Source organism: Rutilus rutilus (genome assembly GCF_951802725.1).
Source record: "Rutilus rutilus genome assembly, chromosome: 17".
NCBI lineage: Eukaryota > Metazoa > Chordata > Actinopteri > Cypriniformes > Leuciscidae > Rutilus > Rutilus rutilus.
The window spans coordinates 14,845,736-14,872,394 of record NC_140230.1 but is presented as its reverse complement, the minus strand read 5'-3'; the positions used below and the strand labels follow the sequence as shown (position 1 = coordinate 14,872,394).

At 37.5% G+C, this 26,659-nt stretch overlaps 1 protein-coding gene across 6 annotated transcripts in view; it reads right to left on the bottom strand.

The window, feature by feature from the left end:
* The window catches only part of fhod3b (formin homology 2 domain containing 3b), a 174,914-nt gene that overhangs the window by 95,407 nt on the left and 52,848 nt on the right, over positions 1-26,659 (bottom strand). The window contains exon 1 of one of the 6 annotated variants that reach the window (XM_084435710.1): positions 1,821-1,991. The exons of the other annotated variants lie outside the window; for them this stretch is intronic. The gene's annotated coding sequence lies outside the window, so the exon portion shown is untranslated. Of the gene's footprint in view, positions 1-1,820; positions 1,992-26,659 lie in introns of those variants that run through there. 6 annotated transcript variants of the gene reach the window in all.

Here is a 26,659-nt window from a genome sequence, read left to right as displayed (position 1 = left end):
GTCATGGCACCCAGCTGTCATTTATATATATATAAGATTATATATATATATATATATATATATATATATATATATATATATATAAGATTGAAAAAAACACCTCATCAATCCCTCCACTGAGGCTACAGTACATGTCTTTTGGGAGTCACTGAGGTGAGATAATCTATTGGCTTCTAAAACTTCATGTGACATGATCTTGATCACCATCCCACCCACAGCTTAGACAACCAACTCCCAATGCATTCAAGCAATTATTTTATCAGTCCCATTCAGAGCTATTTGAAAAGGGGTGGTTTTATTAGCGATGCATGCAGCCAACTGGCATCTATTAATGCCAATTTTCTGACAGCCAATTAAGCCAAAAAAAGGTTGCTATAAACAAGAGTAAACAATTTCCTCATTGACAAAATAAATACAGCAAAGGAGAAGGTGTTACAGCAATCCTCAGGGAACCTCAAGCCCCCTGGTCTGAGCCAAACTGCACATTGAGGTGCTGATAACGGTGCCATTCAGGGCAGCTTTGCTTGCGGAGTAGGCTGCTTTGTTTGGTGATGTCACTAAAATGGACATAATCCACTCTTGGCAAAGTGACTTACCCCACCACTCAAAGGGCCTTTGTCTCCCTGAAGATAGTTTGCCCATTTGGAACAGATTCACATGCAGTATGCCAGTCTGTATTGCGTCTGAAGCCCTCACACTCTCGCATCAACACAAGTGAGAACAACTCTCATGGGAAGGTACAAGAATGCTGGTTAAATAATGATTAGTTCTTGTCTAGTCATGTGACATTAACAAGGCTGCCCCCATGAGGGCAACCCACACCATGTAAAATAATACAGCTTTTAAAGGGATAGTTTACCCAAAAATGAAAATTCTGTCATTAATTACTCACCCTCATGTTGTTCCAAACCCGAAAGATTTTCATTCATCTTTGGAACAAAAATAAAGATCTTTTTGATGAAATCTGAGAGCTTTCTGTCCATCCATTGACAGCTACGCAACTACCACTTTGACACTTCGAAAAGTTCATAAAGAGATTTGTAAAACTAATCAATGAATTAAGTTCAGTCCAAATATTCTGAAGAGACTCGGTCACTTTATATGATGAACAGATTGAATTTAGGCTTTTATTCACATATAAACATATGCCACAGTTCTAGCGGCAGCGCGGGTGCTAGTGAACCGATAATCTCTTCTGCTTTACCACTAGTTATAGCACGAAATAAACATAAATGAACATCAGAAGGTATGTTGAAAGATAGAGTACAACTTACTAAAACCTGTGTCATGTCACATGTAATCGTTGTAAAACAACTTGTATACAATGTCACTTAACATTACATTTACATCAGAAAAGCCATTCAATGACCATAAAGTTGATAGTCAGACTCTAGAGAGGAGCATTTTGCTAAATATAGCTGTGCTATACAGCATATTTACTGTTTTTTACTTAACCTGCTCTTCAATATGTAATGTATTTTTGAATAAATCCGTCGTTTTTTATGACATATAGTTAACAGCAATAGTTAAAAGATTTCCTTTTCCTTGAGGATATGTACTGTACCTGAAAGGCCCAAATTAATAGATATCGAATAGAAATTAACTCGAAAGCTTATGAATCGAAACGAATTGTGAAATTTGTGTCAATGCCCAAACCAACCTACAGTAACACAACAGTATATTGCGAACATTACAAAGATACAAAATAAAGTAATCGTAGATCTATTATGTTTATCACTGAATCCTGCAAATACTGTTAGGATTATTCAATTTTCTTACTAGATCTTTTCACGTGTATATAAAAAAATAAAAACACTTACCAAACCCGTTTGCCACGAGGTTTATGTTTCTGCCAGCAATATCCCGCTAAAGATTCTCTGCATTCAGTATGTTGAAAAAGCAGGACTCTAAAGGACTCTGCTGTATTAGTAGTTCATTCTCAGACTGCACTTGTTGTGATATGCTGCAAAGGGGCTGTGAAACGACAGTATGAGACTCCTGCACAATAACTGCCCTCAAAGAGAAAAAGAGAGGGGTGGGCTGATGGGAAAACAGTGGAAAGGAATGAATGTAATCATGATGGATAAAGTTGAGAAAGAATAACCTAGAAAACAGGAAAGAATCCTACCATGGCTAAAGCCCATTCATCTACCAAAGAAATGTCCTCTTGCCTAAAAGAAATTTCTTCCCTAACCCCGAGATTATCTTTAGACTTAAAACAATATCCTCCTCAGCTCCAGATATGCATAACATCAGTTATTAGACCAAGAATTCCTTTCAGAATTCATAAGAAAAAATCTTTCCCAAAGAAGCCTTTGCTTATTTTCACAGATATGTCTTTACCGATCAGATTCTTCTCTTCTATATTCCAAAACCAAGTGAGCTACCTGTGAAGGCAGCATTTTAAGACAGTAAAGCCAGCAAAGACTAAGCCAATCCCACAATGGCCTGCGACAAGCTCAATAAAATAACGAATCTAAGATGAGGGACAAAGAGAGAGAGAAATGCTGATTATGAATATAAACTTACATTTCATTCATTACAGAAAGATACTGATAAGAAAGGTATTGTGCTTTTAGCAAAGCAACACTTTTGAGCATAAAAAAATAAATTGAGTCGAGTCACCTTGTGCGAGGAGAGCTATTTTGACCAATGTAGAATGTTTCAAATTAGTCACTAATGAGGTTGCATAAATGGGGTTAGGAATTAGCATTTTTTGTAGGCCAACCGGAAAGTTAGCACCACATAGGTTATCTTGACAAAGAGCCAGTAGGATTTTTCTACTGGCATAAGCGAACTACACCACAATAGCATGACTTCAATGTCACCACCACTAAGCTTCCGAAAACTCTTTCAAACTTTATTTAGAATCTACAAGTTGGAAAATTTTAGAGCATGAGAATAAACACAAGAAGACTGTAAAAGCGAACTAGTGAGTAGATGAGTTTTCCAGCTCAGCATGGTGACGTTTAATGTCCCCTATAGCCTCTGTAGTCCCATTTAGATATTTGTTAGACACTGCCTTATTCAAGACACATTAAAGCTTGAAAATACCATAAGTTCTGAATCATTACTGATTTATGTCTTAGAAAAATATATTGAGCTTGTGTTAACCACCAACCCTATTTCAGCCCATTAAAAAAAACAATTGACTTCATAGACAAATAATGTGCAAAACTTATTTCCGAGTTACTCATTTCTGCAGCACACTATTCTTTCTGCCTTTAAACGGCAGTAAAATCCAAGTCCTACGCTGGAAGCTCACTTTGGCAAATCACAGTAAGATCCTGAAGTGCTAATGGATGAGGAGATCGTTTTCATATAGAGGGACAAAGGGCACTGAGATGAAAAGAGAAGGTTTTGACCCAGCTGGGTAGGATGATTTGAGAGGTCTGAGGTCTGCATGAGTGTCCCAGTACAGATCGGCTATTCTGGGTTTGATTAAAGCTGAATAAACACAGGCCCAGGAGACATCTCCAAACCCAAACCACCAGATCAGTGGTGAAGAAGAGCATCCATCAAAGCCCTGTTACATGTGTACATGGCGTAACAAGATGATGCACATATTCTCTTTTCTCTGACTGCTCTGGTTAAATGGTTAAAGATCTGGAAATTAAAAGGTTGCAGGTTTGAACACATATTGGGGACCGATGTTGTTTTGGACCCCACTGACTTTCACTGCATGAACAAAAACAGTTGAAACAGTCTTCACACTATCGCCTTTTGTGTCTCGCAGAAGAAAGTAAGTCATACATGTTTGGAACGACATGAGAGTGAGTAAAGTAATACATTTTTCATTAATGTTTTTTTATTCGAAAAAAAATATATAGTGGATTTTCTTTTTTTTAAAGGTGTCAGGTGTCAATTTAACTACAAACAAAACATTATAATATATTGTTTTAATAATTTCTCCAAGGCGACCTCGTGGAATGGTTGCTCTGAATTGTAATACGGTAAGATATATTTTGTTTGTTTTACTCAGGAAAAACAAATAATTGCATTACAGTTACATGGTTCTTAATTTAAAATAGACCAACATAATAAAATGTATTAAACCTTAGTAAATCATTAAAGCAATACAAGTTGATCCAACCTAAGACAATTAATTAACTAAATCAAAGTAGATGTTTTCTTTTGCTGTTTCTGTCCTCTACAAAAAGTAATCCATGTACAAATACATGAACAGGCCGTGGGAAAACAGTATTCCACATACATATGTGTTTCTATGACGAGTGATAGAAAAAACAAATCTCAAAATCTGTGTGTTCAGCACTTTCTGAAATCTGTTTTCATCCCATGCATGTAAACACTCAGATGAGAATTGGTAAAGTTTTCCAGCCAATTTCACAAGTATGTAAAGAAAAAGAAAAAAGACTCTTTGATTAATTCCAATGCTCCTGTTTACTCAAGAGGGACTTCTTCGTGTCGGCTTTGGCCTTTCCCTCTTCTCCCGTCCCAGTGATGTCCTTCCAACATAAAGTTTCCGGGTAGATCTTTCAATAACAAAGTGAATTTCTCAGCATAGCTTGGTAAGAACTGACCTCAGATGGCAAGAGATACCTAATTAGTAGTCATCTCAGTCAAACAAATGAAAACAAATCACTGTGTACTTTCCTTGGTCCGCTCCTCTCATGAACAGGTCACAAGGGAAACGTTTTCTCAACAAAAACAATCTAGTCTTAACGCTAACCTCTATGACAGAAACATTGTATCCTCTTTGAGTTATCATTACCTTTATATTTAGAATAGGACTTGGAATAAGCCTAGTGCTTTACTGAATTATTCTGAGAATTTAAAGGAGACCTTTTACTGAATATGCTCACAGACATAGATCATACAAACTGAAAATTCTGTCATTTTCTTTCTTCCATGGAACACAATAGGAGACATTTTGTAAAGAGAGCAAATAATGATAGCAATATCATTTAGGTGGACTTTCTTTGCACAAGCTAAAAACAAGTGAATTATTGATTGGTATGGGTTACTATTTACATAATCATATTAGTCAATCGACCAATTCTGTAGCACTATACTTAACCAAACCCTTGCCCTAAATCTACACCATAGAAGGGCAACCATTGGCAGATAAAAATGTACTTCCTGCATCTAATTCTAACACTAGCTTTAAAGTTTGAGGCCACTGATTGGTCAAACAGTATGCTATTCCAAGACCAACAAGGATGTCGATCTTGTGCAACACTGTGTTCTAACCAGACGTGACAAACTGACAAGAGATTAGACTTTGGGAAGTCTGATTCATTTTAATTAATTGGTTTGTTTGGACGCTTTATATAAATAAACCAGAAGTCCCTGTGCAGCATTTAGTCTTTTTGGTAGCAAAATATTTAGTTAAATGCAGCCGTTTGTCACTGTTTTCGACGTTGTTATATAAATTAATATGTTTCTAGTTTATTAGATGTATTTTATTGTGAATTTATCTGTAATCTGCACCTGCCAACCTAATTCCGGTTCTCGTTATTTTGTGTCTGACAAATATTGGTATTTTTTATTATTTTTTAGTGTAGGAAACTAAACGTATAAACACTAGTCATCACGTTTTTTTATTTTTTTTTTGAAGAAATGAATGCTTTCATCCAGCAAGGATGCACTGAATTGATCAAAGTTGTCAGTTAAGACTTTCTATTTCAAATAAAGGATGTTCTAATGAACATTTTATTCATCAAAGTATCCAGAATAGAAGGATCACGGTTTCCGCAAAAATATTAAGCAGCACAACTGTTAAACATTGATAATAATAATAAATGTTGCTTGAGCAGCAAATAAGCAAATTACAACGATTTCTAAAGGGTCACGTGAAACTGAAGACTGAAGAAATGGTAATGGTGAAGACTAAAAGTAATATATAAAAAAAAAAAAAAACAGTCATAAGTCGCAATGGTATATTTGTGGCAATAGCCAACAATACATTGTATGGGTCAGAATTATCGATTTTTCTTTTATGCCAAAAATCATTAGAATATTAAGTAAAGATCATGATCCATGAAAATATTTTGTAAATTTCCTATCGTAAATATATAAAACATTCATTTTTGTGAGTGAATGCAGCACAGTCGCAAACATTATTGGACAACTGTAAAGGCGATTTTCTCAAACTTTAGATTTTTTTGCACCCTCAGATTCCAGATGTTCAAATATTTGTATCTCGGCCAAATATTGTCCTATCCTAACAAACCATACATCAATGGAAAGCTTATTTTTTCAGTTTTCAGTTGATGTATGAATCTCAATTTCAAAAAAGTGACCCATGTGACTGGTTTTGTGGTCCAGGGTCATATATATATATACACACACACACACACACATATATATACACATATAGGGCCCTATCTTGCACCCAGCGCAATTGACTTTAAACATACTAAAAGCCACAAACTGATTTTATGAGTAATGAGTTTCAGGATTTCTTTAACTACAGTACAGTACAGTAAATCTCAGTTTGACCTGACTTGACATGAAGGGCAAACAAGGCACATAAGTGGTGATTAAAATACATGAGTTTAACAGGAAGATATAAAATGCCTTTGCTGTGGAAAGTATTACCTGACTTTCAACAGACACGTCAACAGCATATAAGTGCTAATGGAGAGGTCTGTAAAGAATATCATTAGCTACAGGAGATGACACACAACAGTGTCAAAGTGGGGAAAGATGAGCTTCAAGCACCACTGACTGTTACAAGTTTCAGTACGTTTTTGGAGCAAGAATCATTACGACCTCCCTAAGAGCTCAGCTTTTTTTCTGAGGATAATCGCAACATAAAGCTAAAGCGGAAGAGAGATGGATGATGATTAGCACACGCTGACCACAGCGAGTATTGTTTCACTGCAGAGATTTATGAGCAAAACAAAGGTGCTGTGAAATTCCTCCTTCCGCGCCACACAAGGAGAATACCAGAGGCATACATTATGATGGCAGAAGTGAGTCTCTGGCTTGAGCTTCGGTTACTGATCTAAGGATGGGGAGCAGACACAGCAGTCACTAATGTCTACGTTTATGAAGACAGATCTTCCTGAGCGTGCACCCCACCATCGCACAATCCACTGTAGATCGGCTGAATCTCAGGGCAGGAATTCTCTCTCATAAAAGTGCCAAACGTGAGAGGAAACAGGGCGAGCCGTCCTGCGGCGGTTCTGCCCTTCCCACCTCCTCGCCGCAGCCTTCTATTCCAAAACAAACCGCCCCTCTCCGCCCTGGTTGGCCGCAAAACTCACAAACCGGGGATAGGCAGATTAAATATCACCATCAGCCCAATAGCATGACCACCACGGTGAGTGTAAAATAATGTGAAAGAGGTTGACTAGTATGTTGGTAAGTCAATGAAACATGTAAACATGCACTCTCCTGCTGAACAGACCTGGGTTCTGCTGCATAAACTGCTTAGACTAGAATTAGTCTAAGTTAGTCATCTTCCAGTTGCATAAACCTCTACGTTAACCTATATGTCTTAAGAACAAGTCTGACTAACTAGCAGTTAATCGGTCTTATTTTTCTGATTCAAATGAGATAAATGATGATGAGATCTTGTAAGACTAGTCTGAGTGTTTTATGCGGCCACCTGTATTTCTTCACTTTAAGTTGCATTAAGACTTATCCATTCATTCACTTATCCAACACATCCATTGGCTAACTGCTAGATGGTCAGACAGCTCTTAAGCCATATATTCTTACACCCAAAGCGCTACAGCAAAAACAGGCAAAAGAAAAACAATAAGCAACAAGGATAAAAGTGCTAAAATAGTAAGATCGTTAAAAACAACCTTCAATAAAAGTGCCTTAATCAACTTTTTAAAATGTAGAGAAGGAAAGAGCATTCTATAACTTGGGGACTTTGAATAAAAAAGGATCATTCCTCCATGGTCTTAAAGGGATACTCCACTTTAAAATGAAAATTCTGTCATCATATACTCACCCTCATGTTGTTTCAAACCTGTATGAATTTCTTTCTTCTGCTGAACAGAAAGGAAGATATTTAGAAGAATATCAGTAACCAGAATATTTCCTACAGTAACCATAGTAGGAAAAAAAATATACAATGGAAGTCAATGAGACCAGAAACTGTCTGGTTACTGATATTCTTCTAAATATCTTCCTTTCTGTTCAGCAGAAGAAAGAAATTCATAAAGGATTGAAACAACATGAGGGTGAGTATATGATGACAGAATTTTCATTTTAAAGTGGAGTATCCCTTTAAGTTTACATGAAGGCTGATGAAGAAAAAAAAAGAGTGTTAGCAGAACTGAGATAATGTGACAAAGTATATGGACTAATGAGATCACAAAAATACACTGGTGCTATCTAATCTTTTATATGTGCATCAAATGTGCACTCAAAACAGCAAATGTGTAGCTGACATTAGGGATGGCTAGTGGTGATGTGAATATGAGTATCATTAGCATAGCTGTGACACCCAAGGCCATTTCCTAATAATCTGTCCAAGTGGAAGCATGCATATGCTAAAAAGAGTTGAGCCCAACACTGAACCCTGAGGAACACCCTGTCGAGCTGGCATGGTATCGGATTCATGATTTCCCAGACTAACAAACTGGGCACGATTAGTTAAGTAAGAGTTAAACCAATCGAATACATGACCAATGAAGACATGCATTAAACATCATAGCTGTGTTTATACAACTACCCCCAGGTTAGATTACTTGCAGTCAAGTAGGAAAAACCAGCACACCAGTATCTCATGTTGGGGACCAGTGTCCAAAACATAACATGGCTTTTAACAAGAAAACTTACTATAAATAAAATGAAAAAATAAATGAAAAATATAAATATACTAAATTACTTATCTTTGTGGTTTCAGAGAATGTAAATAAATATATATATATATATATAAATATATAAATGCAATACATTTTCACATGATAAAATGTTGTGTACACAGTTGAGATACAATCCTGAAAGTTGTTTTTTTAGTTTTGTTTTAAATGTATTTTATTGTATTATTGAATTTGTTTTTTTGTTTTTGTTTTTCATTTTTGGATGTACAACACTGTTTTCAAATATAAAAACAGTAAGGTCAATCTAAACAGAACGTGAGGGTTAAATTGATGGTTTTTGGAAGCAAAAAGTATGAATAACCAAATATTGTAAAAAAAAAAAAAAAAAAAATTAGTTTTAAGTAAAAAGGAGTCACATTATAATTTACTGTAAAAATAAAAATAAAATCACATATTGTAATATATACTGTACAAGTGCCAAAATTCCATCCTGTAAAACTTGAAACATTGTCACTTTTACTCAATTTCAGGCAACCACAGCTACCCTTTTACAGTGAATATAACAGAACAGTGCAGAAACATTTTTAAATGCAGAAAAAAAAAATCCCCAAATTCAGGTCTTCCCCTTATTGCGTAAATCAACTGGCCACCAGCTAAAGTGGCATATTACCAATATTATTTGATTGATGTTCACCATTATCTCTAGAGAAATATGGTAATATGAGGTAGGGTGAAAATGACCAAACTGTATTCTAGACTATCTGCTCAGATGATGAATGAAGGGCTTTTATCATTAAGCCCCTGGCTTTCTTTAAAAGGCAGGAATGAACAAACTGCCTGGAATTAGACCTCAATTTACTGAAGAGAAAGATTTCCCTTATCATTATCATCTGTGGGCAGAAAGGAAAAAAGAAAACACAATGTGCGCCCAGATGATAAACATGAAATATGAAAAGAGAAAAGAACATTATGAACGTAGAAAACACGCTGGGGCTGGCAAAGCACCCCAACTCTCCTTCTCAGCCATTTTAAGGTCATTTAACTAAACTTTGGCTATGGTTTGACAGCTCAGTTTCCATATTTACCCATTCTTTTGTCTCCGTCTGTGTCATTATGAGCTGGAAGGGTAATATCAAAGTCCATTAGATATGATTTACATTACAAGATTCACATTTACAGCAAATCGATTTCAAAGGATGTGTCTCGACCACAGACATTTGGCTGAAGTATCACAGATAAAATGATGATCTATGTTGACAAACGGTCATATTTACACAGGCTCATGACACGAGCCGAGCTCTGGTATGCTTGCACATTTAGTAATGGATCAAACCGACCAGAGAAAGAAGAAAGCAAGAGAGACTGATGTATAGGAAATGTACACGATCTCTCCATAATTAACAGGCAAAGCCTCTTGTAATGTCTGGAAATTAATAACTTCCCTTGTTGGCCTCTGGGTGTCACTACATAAAGCTGGTTAAATGCCAGATATGATGTGTGGAAAAATAAATTTTCTTATTCTTTTCTATTATAAAAAAAATATTGACCTGGCTCCATCCAAAACCTCAGTGCAATAATTAACCATCACCATTCCTGTAGTAATGGTTTTGTGTGTATCTGTTAATTGATAACTAGCTGAGGTAATGTAGTTATTCCTATTAAATGTTACCATGCACAACTGTACCTCTGCATGGGGTAGAGCTAAATAAAAACTCTGGAAAACTGCTGAATGAAAGGGAAGGGATTCTTAATCCCAATATCAGAATGATTTATAACTGTTCAAATCCATAAGTTCCATAAGACATATATAACAGTGGGCAACTTTCATTTACAACACCACACACTGAGACAGGAAAGACTTGCTGTTACTCAATAAAAAAGCTCAGATTCTTACAGCTTTTCCTCAGTAGATGGGGGGAAAAGCGAGAGAGAGAGAGAGAGAGAGAGAGAGAGAGAGAGAGAGAGGTTATCACAATATGCAGCAAGTGTTTTGTGTGTGCTTGATAACCAAGAATTTCACAGCGTCGCTGGGAACCCACTGTGGCCTCCCTGACGCCTCGGTGTATATAGACTATCTGTTGTTTATTATCAAACACAAACACACATTATTTGTTGACTCATTCTTTGAGTATCAAACAACTTACTCAATCACACAGAGAGATTATAAAACCTTTAGGAGATGCTGAACAAAAAGTGATCCAATTATAGTCCACTCACACAACCATCACAAAACAAATTATTAGAAGTTTGCATCACTTTGTAACAATCTGCTCAATGGGTATAATGGTAAACCATTCCAAAAAAGCTGTTTTCCTATTGTTGTGTTTGTGTGTTTGCATTGGTTGTGTTCAGCTGTTATTGTGTGTTAGTGTGCTGGCAATAACTAATCCCACACATGGAATCTGTGCCTGAATCTAGCTTTAAAAAGCTCTGTAAAGGTCTTCAGAATTTGAACGGCCTTCATTCAAAGTTCTACCCTTGCAGGTTTGTTTATTATATACTTTGGCTAATTTTGCTAGCGCTTTCAGCTACCAGTAAGTGTAGTTGTTTAATGTGAAATGCAACCATTTTTATTCCTTTAAACAGGGTTCTCAAGTCTCACGCATTGGCCATGAGACACACGCAATTCAACCAGTTCACACGCTCACACGCCACACCGTGCATTTCTCACGCTGAAAAGGCAATGCCAACCAAGTTGTCCTGCAAACTTTATATATAACGTTGTATACGAGGCGAAGGTACACAAAGTGAAGTTTCCTGTCGCCAGCACGTATCTCCAGTTGGCCAGATTGCGTTCGTTACTAGGACACATAGATGCGCGAACACACGGAAGTTGACGGAACATTCTCGGCCACCTTACGTTCGTTACTAGGTAACCAACAACATCGCGCGAACATACGTCGTGATGGAGAAGGTAAGTTGGAAGAAAGCTCGTCTAACATTTTTAGGCTAGAACATTTAATATATAGCCCATCGTATACATTATTATTGATGCAGTCAAAAACTCTACAACCACTTTGCAACCAGGCCAGAAGCTTTGGCTCAGTTTGGCTCAGTTTTTACTCTTGTGTACACACACACACACCTTAATACTCTTAATATGTCATTTGTTCACAATGTCCCACCACACAATAAATCATTATACCATTTCGACTAGACACATTCAAAATGCAAAAAGATTTGTTTTTCCAAACTGTTTGGAGCAATTTGTTATATTTTTGAAATTTTTGTATATTTGTAATTTTGAAATATAACATTAAAGAGTATATTTGATGTGATGAATTGCTCTGTCATTTATCAGATTTTCCAATTTGTGCTGGTTAATTATGAACAATGGGTAAAATTGGGTGGCGGGGCTCCATTAGGGCTCCTCCCCTAACCGCATGTGATCTCACTCCAAGCTTTTGATAAAACTTGAGAACCCTGCTTTAAATTATTGATTAGACTTATTTTTTTACACAGTCCTTCCTTGCACAATACTATGATATGACCTCAAAACATTTTTACCAGTGGGCATGATTTGTAAACTAATACATTTTGACATTTGCATCATAACCAGATTCACATGTATAGCTTTTCTGATGTAGTAAACTTATTGCTCAGTTGCTCACCTGGTACAGCATTACACTTGAGATTGGGTATGTGTCCCATGAAACAAAACTCAGCATAAAACGTACGGATAATTAAACAAATTTGCTTTTAGTTCACATTTGACTTTGTTATCACAATCGTTTCGGTTTAGAGTTTTAGGGTAGGGTAGGTTAGGTTTAGGACATTTTAGCAAGACCAAACTGCTGCGATACGTGCAACAACCAACGTAAAATGTTGCCAGATTCATATTTATCTGTTTCCGATAAAACCGCATGTACAAGCAACATTAGGGGCCCTATTTTAACGATCTGAAACGCAAGTGTCAAAGCGCAAAGCGCAAGTAACTTTGTGGGCGGGTCTTGGCGCTGTTGCTATTTTCCCGGCGGGATAAATGACTCTTGCGCCTGGCGCAAATCTAAAAGGTGTTGGTCTGAAGTAGCTTCATTATTCATAGGTGTGGTTAGGGCGTAACGTGAAATAAACCAATCAGAGCGACATCTCACATTCCCTTTAAGAGCAGGCGCGCTTGTTCTAAAGCGGATTCCTATTATAACGGCGGATTTGCCAGACGCACGCGAGGAGCGGTTCAAGGCCGAGGAGACCGACGTTCTCGTCAGGGACGTTGGGGATGGAGAAACACACCCAAATTAACTTCGGTTAAACAGGCGTATGATAATTTGGGTAAATGTGTAAGCTAGATGTATGCTTTTAGAATAAAATGTCTATCTATCTATCTATCTATCTATCTATCTATCTATCTATCTATCTATCTATCTATCTATCTATCTATCTATCTATCTATCTATCGTAATAATGTATGATTTGCAAAAATGATAACTGCTGCGTCTGTGTGTAGATGAGAGAATCAAAGTGTATGCGCGTTGTGCACACGCTACATTGATTAAGGCCAAGCATGCGCCCTTAAAATAGCATATGAATAACATGCGCAACACGCCACTGACTTTAAACTGTTTTTTTTTCGGTCAGTGGCGCAATTGTTTTCTAAACCTGTAAAATAGCATGAGGGAACGTTTGCGCCGGAACACGCCTCCTCTTTGCGCTGAACCGCCCCGGGGAGCGCAAGTGTATTTCTTAGTTATCCGACGTGCATCTGTGGAGGGAAAAGTCCGCTTTGCGCGGGTGCAAAATAGGAATGATACATGCGTCGGTGTACAAAGTCAATTGCGCTGGGAGAAAGGTCTTTTTCAGAAATGTCGCCACAGACATGTATTTCCAATGGACCTGGGATGTACAGTAAACAGGATGTAAAAAAATATATATTAAAAAAAGTATCCATTGAGAACTCATTGGATTGCCGTTTCATACCAGAATGGACCAGCACAATAAGATGAGGAATGTGTATTAATAAAGAAAACAGGGTAGATTTTCTCTCAAAATCAGCTCAGAAAATGCCTGGCAATGAACAAATAATCACATTATAACTACTGCGACTCCCCCCTTTCCAGGTTACCAGCGCGTAATACCCTTGAGTGCATCCAGAACGCTGCTGCTCGACTTGCGTTTAACCTCTGGAAATACTCTCAGGTTACACATCTGCTCAGGTTCTGTTACTTGCTGCCAGTATCTGGTATAATTCAATTCCAGACACTGTTCCTGGGCTATACAGTCATAAATGGCCTAGACCCCCATTTTACTTTCAATCCTTCATCAAGCTGTAAACCCCCAACCAGGGCGCTTTGATCAGCCACCTCTGGTCTCCATGCCCCCCTTCACTGCACACGAAAGTACCCATTTCAAACTTCTCTATCCTTGTTGTTTATGACCTGGCACTCTTGGTAATGTACATGTTTGCTGTTGCTACCTTATGCCTTTTAACCTTTTGTGGCCTAGCTAACTTAGAAAATGATGTATATTCTTAGCTACTTGTCTTTTGCTTTGATAAAATAGCATGTAAACACCTGACTAGTAAACATCCAGCACAATCTAACTTAGAACCAGTTAAATGCTATAGAACTTCAAACACACTGTTCAACAATATTCCCATTTGATGTTTATTCTTCTGTGTTATTGTACTATAAGTACACACACTGGCCTCTCTTCCCGCCAGTGGCCCCCCTTCACCCCCCACCACCTTGTGTCACTCATGCCGCAAGCTTTTCAGCACACCTGCTAGTGGTTAAGCTCAATCACATCACAAAGTCAAAACTGCAGCCAGCAAGCCCCAATACTGAACTCTACAGGACACACAGTGAGTTCAGCTGAACAGTTTACTAACAAACACACTGAGGCTAAGTCTATATTAATCCGAATACATTTCAAAATGCTCTCCGTCCACATAGCATTTTCCAAAAGTTGCTCACTCACTCTGAAATGTTTTAAAATGCTTAAAACACCTTACTACTAAATTGCTGTATGGTCTAAACTGCTCTCATGTTCTGCTGCAGAGCAACTGTAAGTAGGCTACATTTTCTTTGTAGGCAATCTCCTTTGCATGAATTTTATACAAAGATTGTACAAAGTAACATTTACCTTTAGCAACAATATGAAAGTGAATAGCAGGCACATGCCGGCAAAACCATAGATCTATGGATACAATATGCATCATTTTTGAATACCTCAGTGTTCACGTCATCAGTCATTACGTCAGACGTGGTAGAAACCATCACTTCAGCGAGAGCTCCCTCTACGAGGCGAAGTGGAACCTGTTCGTTGAGTGGTGTTCCTCTCACCGGGAAGGCCCCCGTAAAATGCCCGGTCATAGCTGTGTTGTCCCTCCTGCAGGAATACGGATACAAACCCAAGGTTCCCACCACTCCTTTTAGGGACCAAGTAGTGAACCTGCAAGCGCTGTCCCTGGAGGAGGCAGACCAAGCCCTAGCTTTGCTCTGTCCCTTCCACGCTTTCCGCCTGTACGTGGACCGAACGCAGAGCTTCAGGACCTCAGACGAGCTCTTTGTCTGTTATGGAGGCCAGCAGAAGGGAAAGGCTGTCTCTAAGCAGAGGATGGACCACTGGATAGTGGATGCCTTCGTCTTGGCGTACCAGACCCAAGGCGTGCCTTGCCCCCTCGGGTTGAGAGCTCACTCTACCAGAAGCGTGATAAGCAAGTCTCGCACGCCAATGAGCATTGGCTCATTTAGTTTACACTTTTAGTTACACTCTTAGTTACACTCTCAGGCAAGATCCAAATTTGTCAGATCACGTCATACACAACATCTCCATTCCTTCCTTCAGGGAACAAGGGTTACATACGTAACGAGACGTTCACACTACAACACGAAAATGACATTTTCCAGTTTATCCACTTGGGAGACCAGCTTTCACAGGTCAAAAACACCATCTCAGTGTGGACGGAAGGCCAACACAGAGAGACAAAGATGTGTTTTTAAATTTATCTGTATTAAAGGTACAATATGTACGAATTTTGTATCTAAATATCCAAAAAACACTTGCACAGTGTTATATATTTCTTTCAATTATGCACTTACATAATCCTAAATGTTTCCAAGAATTTGTAAATTCAGAGAAATTCACAATTTTAAATAGTGCCCATCCCTTGTCGCCTGTCAATGACGTAATATCCGCGTTATCCCTGGTTTCCGCTTGTACCGCCATAGGAACCATGGCGACATATGTGGACAACTGCGGTATGTTTAGCGGCACGCTGTTGTTGTTTCGTTCAAACATTATGGATCATGGCAAGCAGACTTTGGGACAAAAGGAGAAATAAAATGAGGATCAATATCGGTGTGGCGTTTTCGAGATGCCGAGAGCTTCGGGACAAACTTCGACTTGACAGAGCTTCGTGACTTGAAAGAGACGAGCAAATGTACATAAAACAAATCAATGTTAAATAGCTCAACATGATGAAATGTTAGAATATGATCAGTATGTTATTCTAATGTTGATCTAGCTTACTGCTAGTCTCATATAGCCAACAAACTATCACATAGAATAACATTATAACTTTCAACACACTCAAATGCTGTTTAGTATGATACTGTAACGTTAGACCAAGTGAAACAGCGCTGCGTTACCTCACAAGTTTAATTCGTCAAATAAACTGACCTGTGTGAGTAGTAATTCTGCACTTGTGGGTAGTTCGATAGAATGAAATGTCCTCATTCTTTTATATCCACGGGACTCACGTGTCTCTCATTAGCAATCGCGCACTGCTTCATACCACAGTTATGTTAAAAAACATGAATGTTTTCACTCATCCATAAACATTATTAGATCCATCAGCATGACGGCAAGTTCCATGATTCCACTTATCACTGCGTCATCAATCTACGCCTTTGTTATTGTAAGAGGTTAGCGACCCCTAGCGGCAATTTTTTTTTTACATATTGTAGCTTTAACGTAGACATAGTCTGAAAAATTTCCAAAGATGTCAAGCAAACGGTATTATGAGGAAAATGTAGAGACGCGAGTATCGTAGCTATATTAGCAATAAGGGGGAAAGCAAGCTAAGTGCATTTAGACCAAAATAAAATGTTAGGGAGCGCCTCACATGTAACATGCTGTAAATTATTAAATGCTGCTAAACTTAACAGGAGATAGTGAGTGTGAAGCTGAGCCCACCTGGACTAGGCGGTCCTCCAGATTTAGGTCATTTAGCTCTGTTGGTGGAGAGTTTCTCTTCCAGCTGCTAAATCAAAGGCTCGATGCTGGTTGTCATAATAACAAAATGTATGTGAAGAAATGTAGTACAGGGCTCGACAATAAGGACGATGGCCCGGGACCAGCGTGAAAGACGCCCAGGACAGTGACAAGTTGTCGAAATTGTCACTTGTGTCATTTTGTCACTTTTTGTACACATTTTGTCACTGAATTGTCACTGAATTGTCACACAGTTTTTGTTTTTTTTATGTATTATATATATATATATATATATATATATATATATATATATATATTATTTGTATTTTTTTATATATATATGCTTTAAAATGACAAAGATAGAATAAAAAAATATTTAAAATTCAATAAAATATATTTCAGTATTTTTCTTCAGGAACGTTGAGGACGTCATAAACACAAACACACATAGACACAGGCACAGACACAGGCACACAGGACACACACAAAATAACCATGCAAAATAAATAAATAATCCAATTCAACATTCAAAGACTGAAACGTGACATTGCGAGGCATGAGATTACTACTATAACTCATGATTCCCTGGAGTTATACTAGTGCATCTATGCAGCTGGAATACATCAAGGCCACAGAGGGGAACAATCTTCCCCTGAGAGCCGCAGGATTTACAATGCTGCCCGCCCAACACACCCCCGATTTTATATGATTAAAAAACAAAGGAGGCTCGATTGGCAGGGCCAGAGTAAACTCCACAATTACAAACCTGTGTGATGTGAGCGGTCAAGGAACATAACGTGATTTGCATACGATTACACTGAGGGGTCGGCTGAAGAGAGGAGTTAATGAGCAAAACAAACATGGTCAGGCTCACCGAAGCCATGTTTGTTTAGAATGTCAGACTAAAGACTAAAGAGCCATTATATCCAGCTCATCTGATTATATAGGCAGTCTAATTTAATCTGGCATAATGGCATATTGGGAATTACAATAGCGTTTGTTGCTTATGCCTTTGTTTAAATAAGGTATATAGAAATATACAAATCATAAATGCAATAAATATTTAAAATGCCAACGTAAATATTAGATTATCATGATTGGACTTAGAAGATTGAGCAAAATGGCTGTCATGATGGTGACAGACGAGGCTACAAAAAGTTCAATAAACAAGAGCTTGAATGACATGCATTTATCTTTTCATACAAGTTTATACACAGCCCCTGCATGACTTCTTTTGCCAGGCACTTATGTATTAATTCAAAACGGCTGGACTCTAGGTCTTCTGTCAGTGCGAATTTATGTGACTTTGTTTTGGGAATGTTAATCAAAGTATTACAGTTTTCTTGTAATAGGCTGGTATAAGCTTCTTTTTATTTTTATTTTTTTGCATAGATACTAGCCCCTGAGGAAGAACACCAAGCTCTCGAAAAGCATTAATGCATGTAGCAAGACCACAAAACAAGGACACTCTCCTTCCATCGCATTCCATCATCTGAAGCAAAGATTTCTTCATGTCAGATGGCCTAACACCATGACAAAATGGAGAAACATTCTCAAAAATCTTTAATCAACATCAGCTCCTACCATCTGGTCTTCATTTTACGAATTGCGCCCACAAATAAAAAAATAAAAAAAACTAGGCTAATGTGTTCGCCCTCAGAAGCACAGCTCATATCGCTACCTCCATCTTCAAACTGTGACCCATGTGACCCCAAATGGATCAACAGCTCCACAAAATGCTTAATCAGAGGCCGACTGTTCCCCTGGAGGACGGGGCGGGCATTAAGACATCCCTGTAGACTCATCTGGAGCTTTCCAGGATTGTTGACAGTCGTGTCAGATGATATTTTCATCCTTCCATTCAATGGTTATACAATGGAGACCCTGGTAGAGCGGCTTTGATCAAGCTTCTGTTGAAAGCTTGAGGTTTCCTCTCTGTCCCTCCTGCCAGACCACTCGAAACACTTTCAGGAGCTGAGGATCTGCGTGGAGCTCCCGCCAGCATACTGATGCCATTCTACAATGTCTGTTGTAAACTTCACACTTGCAAATGTGAAAATGAAACCTCTGTCGATTGGATCGGTTTAGCTGGATTTTGGAAAGTGACAAAGCGCTAAAAACTGAGAATGTACCTCAACCGCTATGAGAACTTGCTCTTTTTTCTTGCTTCTATGCTGAATTGTGAGAAACAAATGTTTGTGGGAAAGTCAGATGGTTAATTACATGTTGATTGCAATTAAATGAAAAACAGTATATTTATATTAAAAGCAATTAGCTGAACTTGACTACTTACAGTAAGCAGTGTAATTCTGAATAACACAAAACAATGTGCTTCAGTTGGTCAATACATCCAAATAAGTGTACTACTTTAAAGGGATAGTTAACCCAAAAATGTCTGTCATCATTTACTCAGCCTCAAGTTGTCTCAAACCTGTATGAATTTCTTTCTTCTGCTGAACACAAAAGAAGATATTTTGAAGAATGTTGGTAACCAGACAGTTGATGGACCCCACTGACTTCCATAGTATGGGGGGAAAAAAATACTATGGAAGTCAATGGGGACCATCAACTGTTTAATTACCGACACTCTTCATAATATCTTTCATTGTTTTCAGCAGAAGAAAGAAATTCATGTACAAGTATGTACACTGTGTGTCATTGTTATATTTCCAGACACTATTCATATTAGAAATGCTCTCAAATTCTGCAAATATTGCATTACAAAAATCTGTATTAGCCTCACAACCTCACAAAAATCACTGTCCAGTGCACCTCTATACATCAATAATGATTATCTTCACACATCTGGCCACCTCATTCCAGCCCTGCAGTCTGCGCACCAGCCTTTGGTCGAATCACTGCGCCACAGACTCTCTGCCTATCCACATTACATTGTGGTACCGCAACCCCTCACACTAACGTCAGAGCTTTGAGAGTTTGGCTTGTGGTGAACTAGCCTCTAGTTAACATGTTGTTTTTAGCCCCCTGGTTATTAACGTATGCCATGTCTCGTGTGCAGAGATCAGTGTGTTCTGGCGTGTAGACTGCGTGTCACTATAAGAGCGCATATGCTAGTTGTTCTGACACTTGAGCACACACTGTAATCAGGCCTTGTGTTTTATTGGCTTTGTCTCAACTGTTTGTCCGGGCTAAACATACTAAAACACAATGCCAGGGGCAAGCCTATAATACGCACAAGACTCATGCAAAATAATGAGTTAAAATGTGCATGACATGGTGAACAGCTACTTTTTTTTCTAAATGACAACTTTGTAAAAGTTTGAGGGACCGTTTTTTCAGCTGCGCAATATTATGTTATGTTCTCAAAAGCTTTTACCATGATTTCTAAAGTAATACAGTTCTAGTACTAATACTAATTCTAAACTAATAAATTAAACAGCTCGATGTGAGTGGCTTTTCTGATGTAGTAAACTTGCTCTGTAGCTCATATGGTACAGTTGCGATGCGGAACATTTAGATACGAGTCCTGTGAAACGTGAGTCACGATAAAAGAGTTCAAAGACGCAAAGAAGCAAGCTAAAATGACATGGTTGCTCCAGCAAATGCATTTTTATCTCACGTTTGCTTTGTTCATTCTATCGGTTAGGTTTATAGTAGTGTATAAAGTGTATTTTAGTGTAGGTGGTACGTTATATTTCAAACGCAATGTAGCATTAACCTTTTAGAGGACATTAATTTCCAAACTGCCGTGATATACAACCAATGAATAAAACAACACAGAACACATTCTTCTTTGAAACAGTGCCATGCAACGCGCTATGTACATGCTATGTAAACAATGTTCTATAATTTTGCAGAAATGTCGCCATAGGCATGTTTTTCCACTTAACCTGGGTTTGGTTGACAGTTGGTTTAGCCATAGCTCCTTATGTTTAGCTATTCCGTCAGTCCATACTTACATTTCCCCGCAAATGTTTGGAAGCTGGTCTTTAAAATAGGAAACCAGTGTGCCAGTGAGCCCAACAGGCTGCTTCACAAGTGCAAATCACAAGAATACCTTGATGGTGCCACTAGAAAGTACCACTACTACCAGCTTTAAGATCATAAAAATGAACAGATTCAAAAGAAATAAAGTAGTAGATTAGCCTAGGGGTAGTGTAGCATAGTAGCTACTAAGTAGGCTACTAAGTAAAAGCTTTACCATTCAAACCAATCCATGAATGTAACAAGGACAATCCTATTTTTTATGATTACATTTACCAGTGGTCCATGCTGTCTGATAATAATGTTGTACAAAGCTGTTATTTCCAGAAACAGAACCTCTTCCAGCCCGTTCAACTGGTCAGCATTGATCGGGGCTCTTTAGCACATCGACAGCACATGAAAATCACTTTGACAGCTTGAATGAGAAAACAGATGAGGTGGAAAATCAAAGCATGATCCATTACCAAAATGAGAGGCTTAAGCAAAACACAGGCTGATGAGTTAAGCACTTGAGCTGGGTTGCTATCACATTGTCAAAATTCTCAGACGTTTCTTGAATGAATGACTGACCGACTGACTGAATGAATGGAGGTATTTATATAGCCCATTTCTATGTAGTACTGTAAACCCAAAGCGCTTTACAATCATGTCAGGGGCTCAACTTTTTTGTTGAGGTTGTTTCCTGTTCACTGTTGTATCACACTGAGCTACAGTGGAAATGTTATTTTCCTTCCCTGCATTTTCCTTGATTTACTTCAAAAATGTGGAAATGTTGGATGTTCGTGCATCGCATTCTGTGTCAAACTCAAGAACCTGCGATATGAACTTCTGGCAGTAAGCATCAAGCCTGGACTAACAAGCCTTTTAGTCCAAAAAAGCCAACATTTCCACCATTGAAACTCACTGTGATACAACAGTGAACAGAAAAAACACAACCTAAACACAAAAGTTCATCCAAAATTGAAAATGTTTTGTACCAATTATTCATTCTCAGTCCTTTGCAAACCAAAAATAGGGTCATTTGTAGGTTATTTTTTCATTTACTGGCGCCCATGTTATAACATGGTTTTCAGGTCACTGGGAATTATTACAAACGTGATCATCATGAAACCTAATTTACAATGAGGAGAGCCACATTTACCTCTAAACGGTCATTAATCTACACAAACCCCAAAATGATGCTATAAACTACTGAAATCATCTGGATTCAGTCAGATTTACTGAATGGAAACCGTTGTTTGTGTGCCTGTCACTACATGTGCAACCTTTTTCCAAACAATGGGTGAGTACACTTTGTGTTAATCAATGCTGCTTCCTATAAAAGCCTGTATTAAAAATAAAAATAAAATGCATTGATAAATGAATGCGTTTTCTAGTGAGTTGCATTACAGCCGAGTGAGTCTCCATTCAGTTTAATTACAAGTGGCCAGTACATTCTTCAACAATTCTATTGTTATTTTTAAATATAACTAAAACTGTTACACAATGCTTTCATTAATTTAAATAAAGATAAAATAACATTATTAGAATATACATAAATATACATAGAATATACATTAAATTATACAGAAACACAAAATTAGAACCGTTTCCTTGGCAATTAACTAAAATTAAATAAGTTAAAGTAATACAATTACTTAAATTACAAAAACTTAAATATAAAATATATAAATATAAATAAGAAAATATAAAAATAAAAGCCAATTTCAAAATATTAACACACTATAATGATAAGTAATAGATTATTATTTTAATACCCCTGCTCCCTTTGTGTTCTACAGAGGAAAAAATGCAATTTAGGTCTGGATTAACATGAGGTTAATTAAATGATTCAAATTTTATGGTGAACTTATAAAATGTGAGTGAACTAATAAAAAATGTTTGGTCTCCAGCTTCCAGCCTTTTAGCAATAACATATGAAGCTGAATAGATGTATATATTCTTTCCAGATGTTTATTCCATATTGAAGTATTGCGTAATTTTGCCATTTTACCTGAACAAGTTTATAATGCATAGGTCAAAATTAATTCACACTATCTGTTATTCTACTTGTTGCACACATGGATCCAGACACTTTGACCAAAGAGGAGCGGAATAACTCAAGTAGGCCACAGAACCACCTGGCATCAGGATCTAAGGGATCCAGAATAGATTATGGAAGGAACTAAATGTATTTATACCTGCAACCTGAGTCCGCCAGTGACACAAATGAGTGAAATTTGTGTCAGTAGACTTTGCTGGCTCACTATGTACAAGATAAAATTGGGTTAGAAAGAAAAAAAATAAACCCTATCCATTACTTCTACCACACTAATAGAGGCCAGGGAAAGATGAGTCTAGCTAAATTGAATTGAGAGTGTAAGTACAGTAGCTTCTGCTAAATATATTAGCCCGCATGTGGCTGATGTAAAGTGCAGAACAGCTGGTTTCAAACTGTTTAAAGATATTACATTTCTTACAAGCACAGTCTATAGTTATTTCAGTGTTTTGGCGGTTTTCTGCTAAAAAGAATAACTCACTGGATTTTTTTTTTTTTTTTTTTTTTTAAATGAGGAAAAAAATAATCTGTACAGGCTTTAGGAAACCTGTTTTTTTTTTTTTTTTTTTGCCAGCAAGAAGAAATGAGTCAGTTACAAGTGGCTTTGTTAAAGTGCATATAACAAAAGTATTCACATTCCTGCGGGAGTTTATGAGTCTTGGAAGCACGAGAAGTAAACACCTCCCATCTCTGAGCATCTCAGGACACTGGGCAACAGACTCGACGTGGCTAAAAATAAATACAAAGTACTGAGGAAAACAATAAAATTCACTTTGAGACGCTGAATCATAATGTCAGCAAACTTCAATAGTGCTTTCACCGGCAGAGACCTTTTCTGCAGTTCACAACAGCTTAACTCTTGCCCCGTCAGCATTTTTTTTTTTTTTTTTATATCATGGCCAGCAGAATATTTTATCTGAACAAGCAATAAATAAAAAAGAACAGTACCTCTGCTTAAAGAAAAAAAAAAAAAAAAAAAACTAGCTTCATGCATTCTTTTTAGTTAGTTTCAAAAAAAAAATTTGCATTTTGAACAAAAAGCTGAGTAAAGTGTCAATTGTTTCTGCTTCTTTTTTGCCTGTGTTTTGATCCGTAGATTCTGCACTCTTCAGAAGATGTGTAATAGCGTCCCCTACCGTATAACAGTGAAAACACGCAAAGCCAGAAAATTCTGTAAATGGCAGGGAAATACTTAAAGTTATAATTTGCCTAAAAAAAATTAATAAATAAATAAATTTATTTGAGGAATATCTTTTTTTCCCCCAAACAATTAAAGTCAAAACCATTCTTCAAAACATCTTTTGTGTTTCATATATTTTTTCATCTTGTCAAGCTGAGAAACTTCCCCTCGGCCAAGCGCTGCTTTATGTTGCCGGAACCCTCCGTCTGCCAGAGCGGGCACCAATCATGCTGTTTCAAAGCAACGGATGCCCATACAACTTTCCACTTCGCCCAAGTGCTAATTTGTTATGCACCACACAACTTGCAAAAAACCATAAAAACGATCTATCTGGCGTCCAAAACCTGGGGGTCTTTCCATCGGATAACTGGTGTAATAAAACACGACACACAGATGAGGATAAAACGGGATGGATTCCTGCATTAGGAGAATGAGGCCCTCACTGCAGGCTCTTGGGTTGCATTCAGCTCCCACATCACCACATGGAGGGCGCTCACTTCCTCTCTTTCTCTCCTGTTTCTTTCCCACTCTCTCTCACTTTTTGTTAGACTAAACAGCAAACAGTTTATGTTCAAGCGAGAAAAGCTCCAAGTGCTGGGAGATGTCTGTTTGGTTAAGGGATCTGTTGGACTAACAAGGTGTGAGAAGCAGAGACAAAATATGTCTTTATGTTTGTAATCTGGGATTAACTCAAGTAATGATAAAACAATTATACTCTAGTACCAGATTAAACCAGGCGGCTCCAAGAGGCAGACTAAACACACTGGTTAAACTGTGAACTTTGAACAATGAAGAATTAAGCATTTAAGAAATGATTCATGTGAATTTATGGATTTAGAGGAATAGGTCTTCCAAAAATGAATTTTCTGCTTTAATATACTCACTCTCTACTCTATACTATACTCTATTTTTTCTGGTGAACGCAAAATGATCAAACTCCAAGAATCACAAAAACACACCATAAAAAGGTAGCACTTTATTTTACAGTCCTGTTCAACATGTACATCATATGTACTTATTATAGCAATTACAAAACTGGGTTATAACTAGGTACTAACCCTGAACCATCCCTAAACCTAACCTTAACCCATGTAGTTACCTTATATTAACAGTACTTTCTTGGGAAAGTACACTGTATGTACAATGTAAGCACACGTACTGTAAAATAAAGTGTAACCCATAAAAGTAATCCATGTGATTTGTGCAATATATTTATGATACATTCTTAGAAGCTCTTAAGAATGTTTCTAAAGCAATGTTTGAAAAATATTTAAGTCCAGATGTTCTTAACCCCTTCCCCATCACCCCCAATTTTGGCAAGTGCTGCATACATGAAATGCCCAAAATAAAAAGGTTACTGCTCATAAGTAATTCTGAATAGAAACATAACACACATACATTTAGAAAGCCAACACCTGAGAGTTTATAGTTCAAGACTCAAAATTAACCAGACTGTTATTAATATTGAGATATATAAGCTCAAACATATTTTGAACTAAAATAATCTGGGATCACCAGTGATCCCTGACTGGTAAGGAATAAAATGATTGAATACGAGGCAAAGTTACCTTGTCCAATTCGACAAATTCAATATTTAACACTGGTAAATCGCAATGATACAGTTATTTATTAACCTTTTTTCAGATGTGTTGGTTTAGAGGAATTAACCGTCATCCGAATCCAATAAATTCATTAAACATCTTACCTTTTGGGATTTAAGATGGGTTTGAGGTGATCCTAAATTTAAGAGGTTATTTAAGGATACTTTTCAAAGAATTTGAATAATTCTTTTATCTTTTTCGTAAAAAAATAAAATAAAAATCAGTCTTTTTGAGTTAGAAAATAAGAAATAATTGCAGCAAAGAATCTTTTATTTTTAACAATTGTGGTTTAAATACAAGCTTTTAGGGTTTTTTGTTGTTTTTTGGTCATTTTAAAGTAACATTGTATAGCAAGAGCTAGTATAGATTCTTTACTATGCCTAATTTTGCATTCTACGAAGAAAAAAAATCTGAAAAACTACATGAAGGTGATAATGACAGATTTTTCATCTTTTTGGCTGAACATTAAGCTATAAGTACATCATTCATTCTGTTTGAATCACTTAATACAATCTGTTTTGATCTACTTTGCATCTTCTCTTTTCCCTGGTCGCTCTCTGTGCCCCTTTCTCTCCGTCTCTCACTATTCACAGGAAGCTTGTCTGTAATACTAACTCTATGTGCCTTCTGAACAGACACACTTCGCTCTGCTCCTGAAGTTCAGTCTTGTCAACACTTTCCAAAGATAACACCCCGGACCTCACCGACAGACTGAGGCCCCGCAGAGCGTTCCTCATGTGGCCAAACCCCACAACCCTGCAGGTCTGAGATCAGTGGCGTTTAATATACGAGTGGCCTGCAGAACGGCCTTTACGTGCTGCTTAAAATACGGCCCTGTTCTGGCTGCACTGATATAGGAGGTGCACAGGGATTGAGGACTGTGTGTATGCAAGAAAAAAAGCTTAAATAAGCACTTCAAGTAAGTTTCATTGAACCCACACGGTATATGTTGATATGTTCTTTTTTTAGTAAATCAACCATGTGGCTCCCGCTC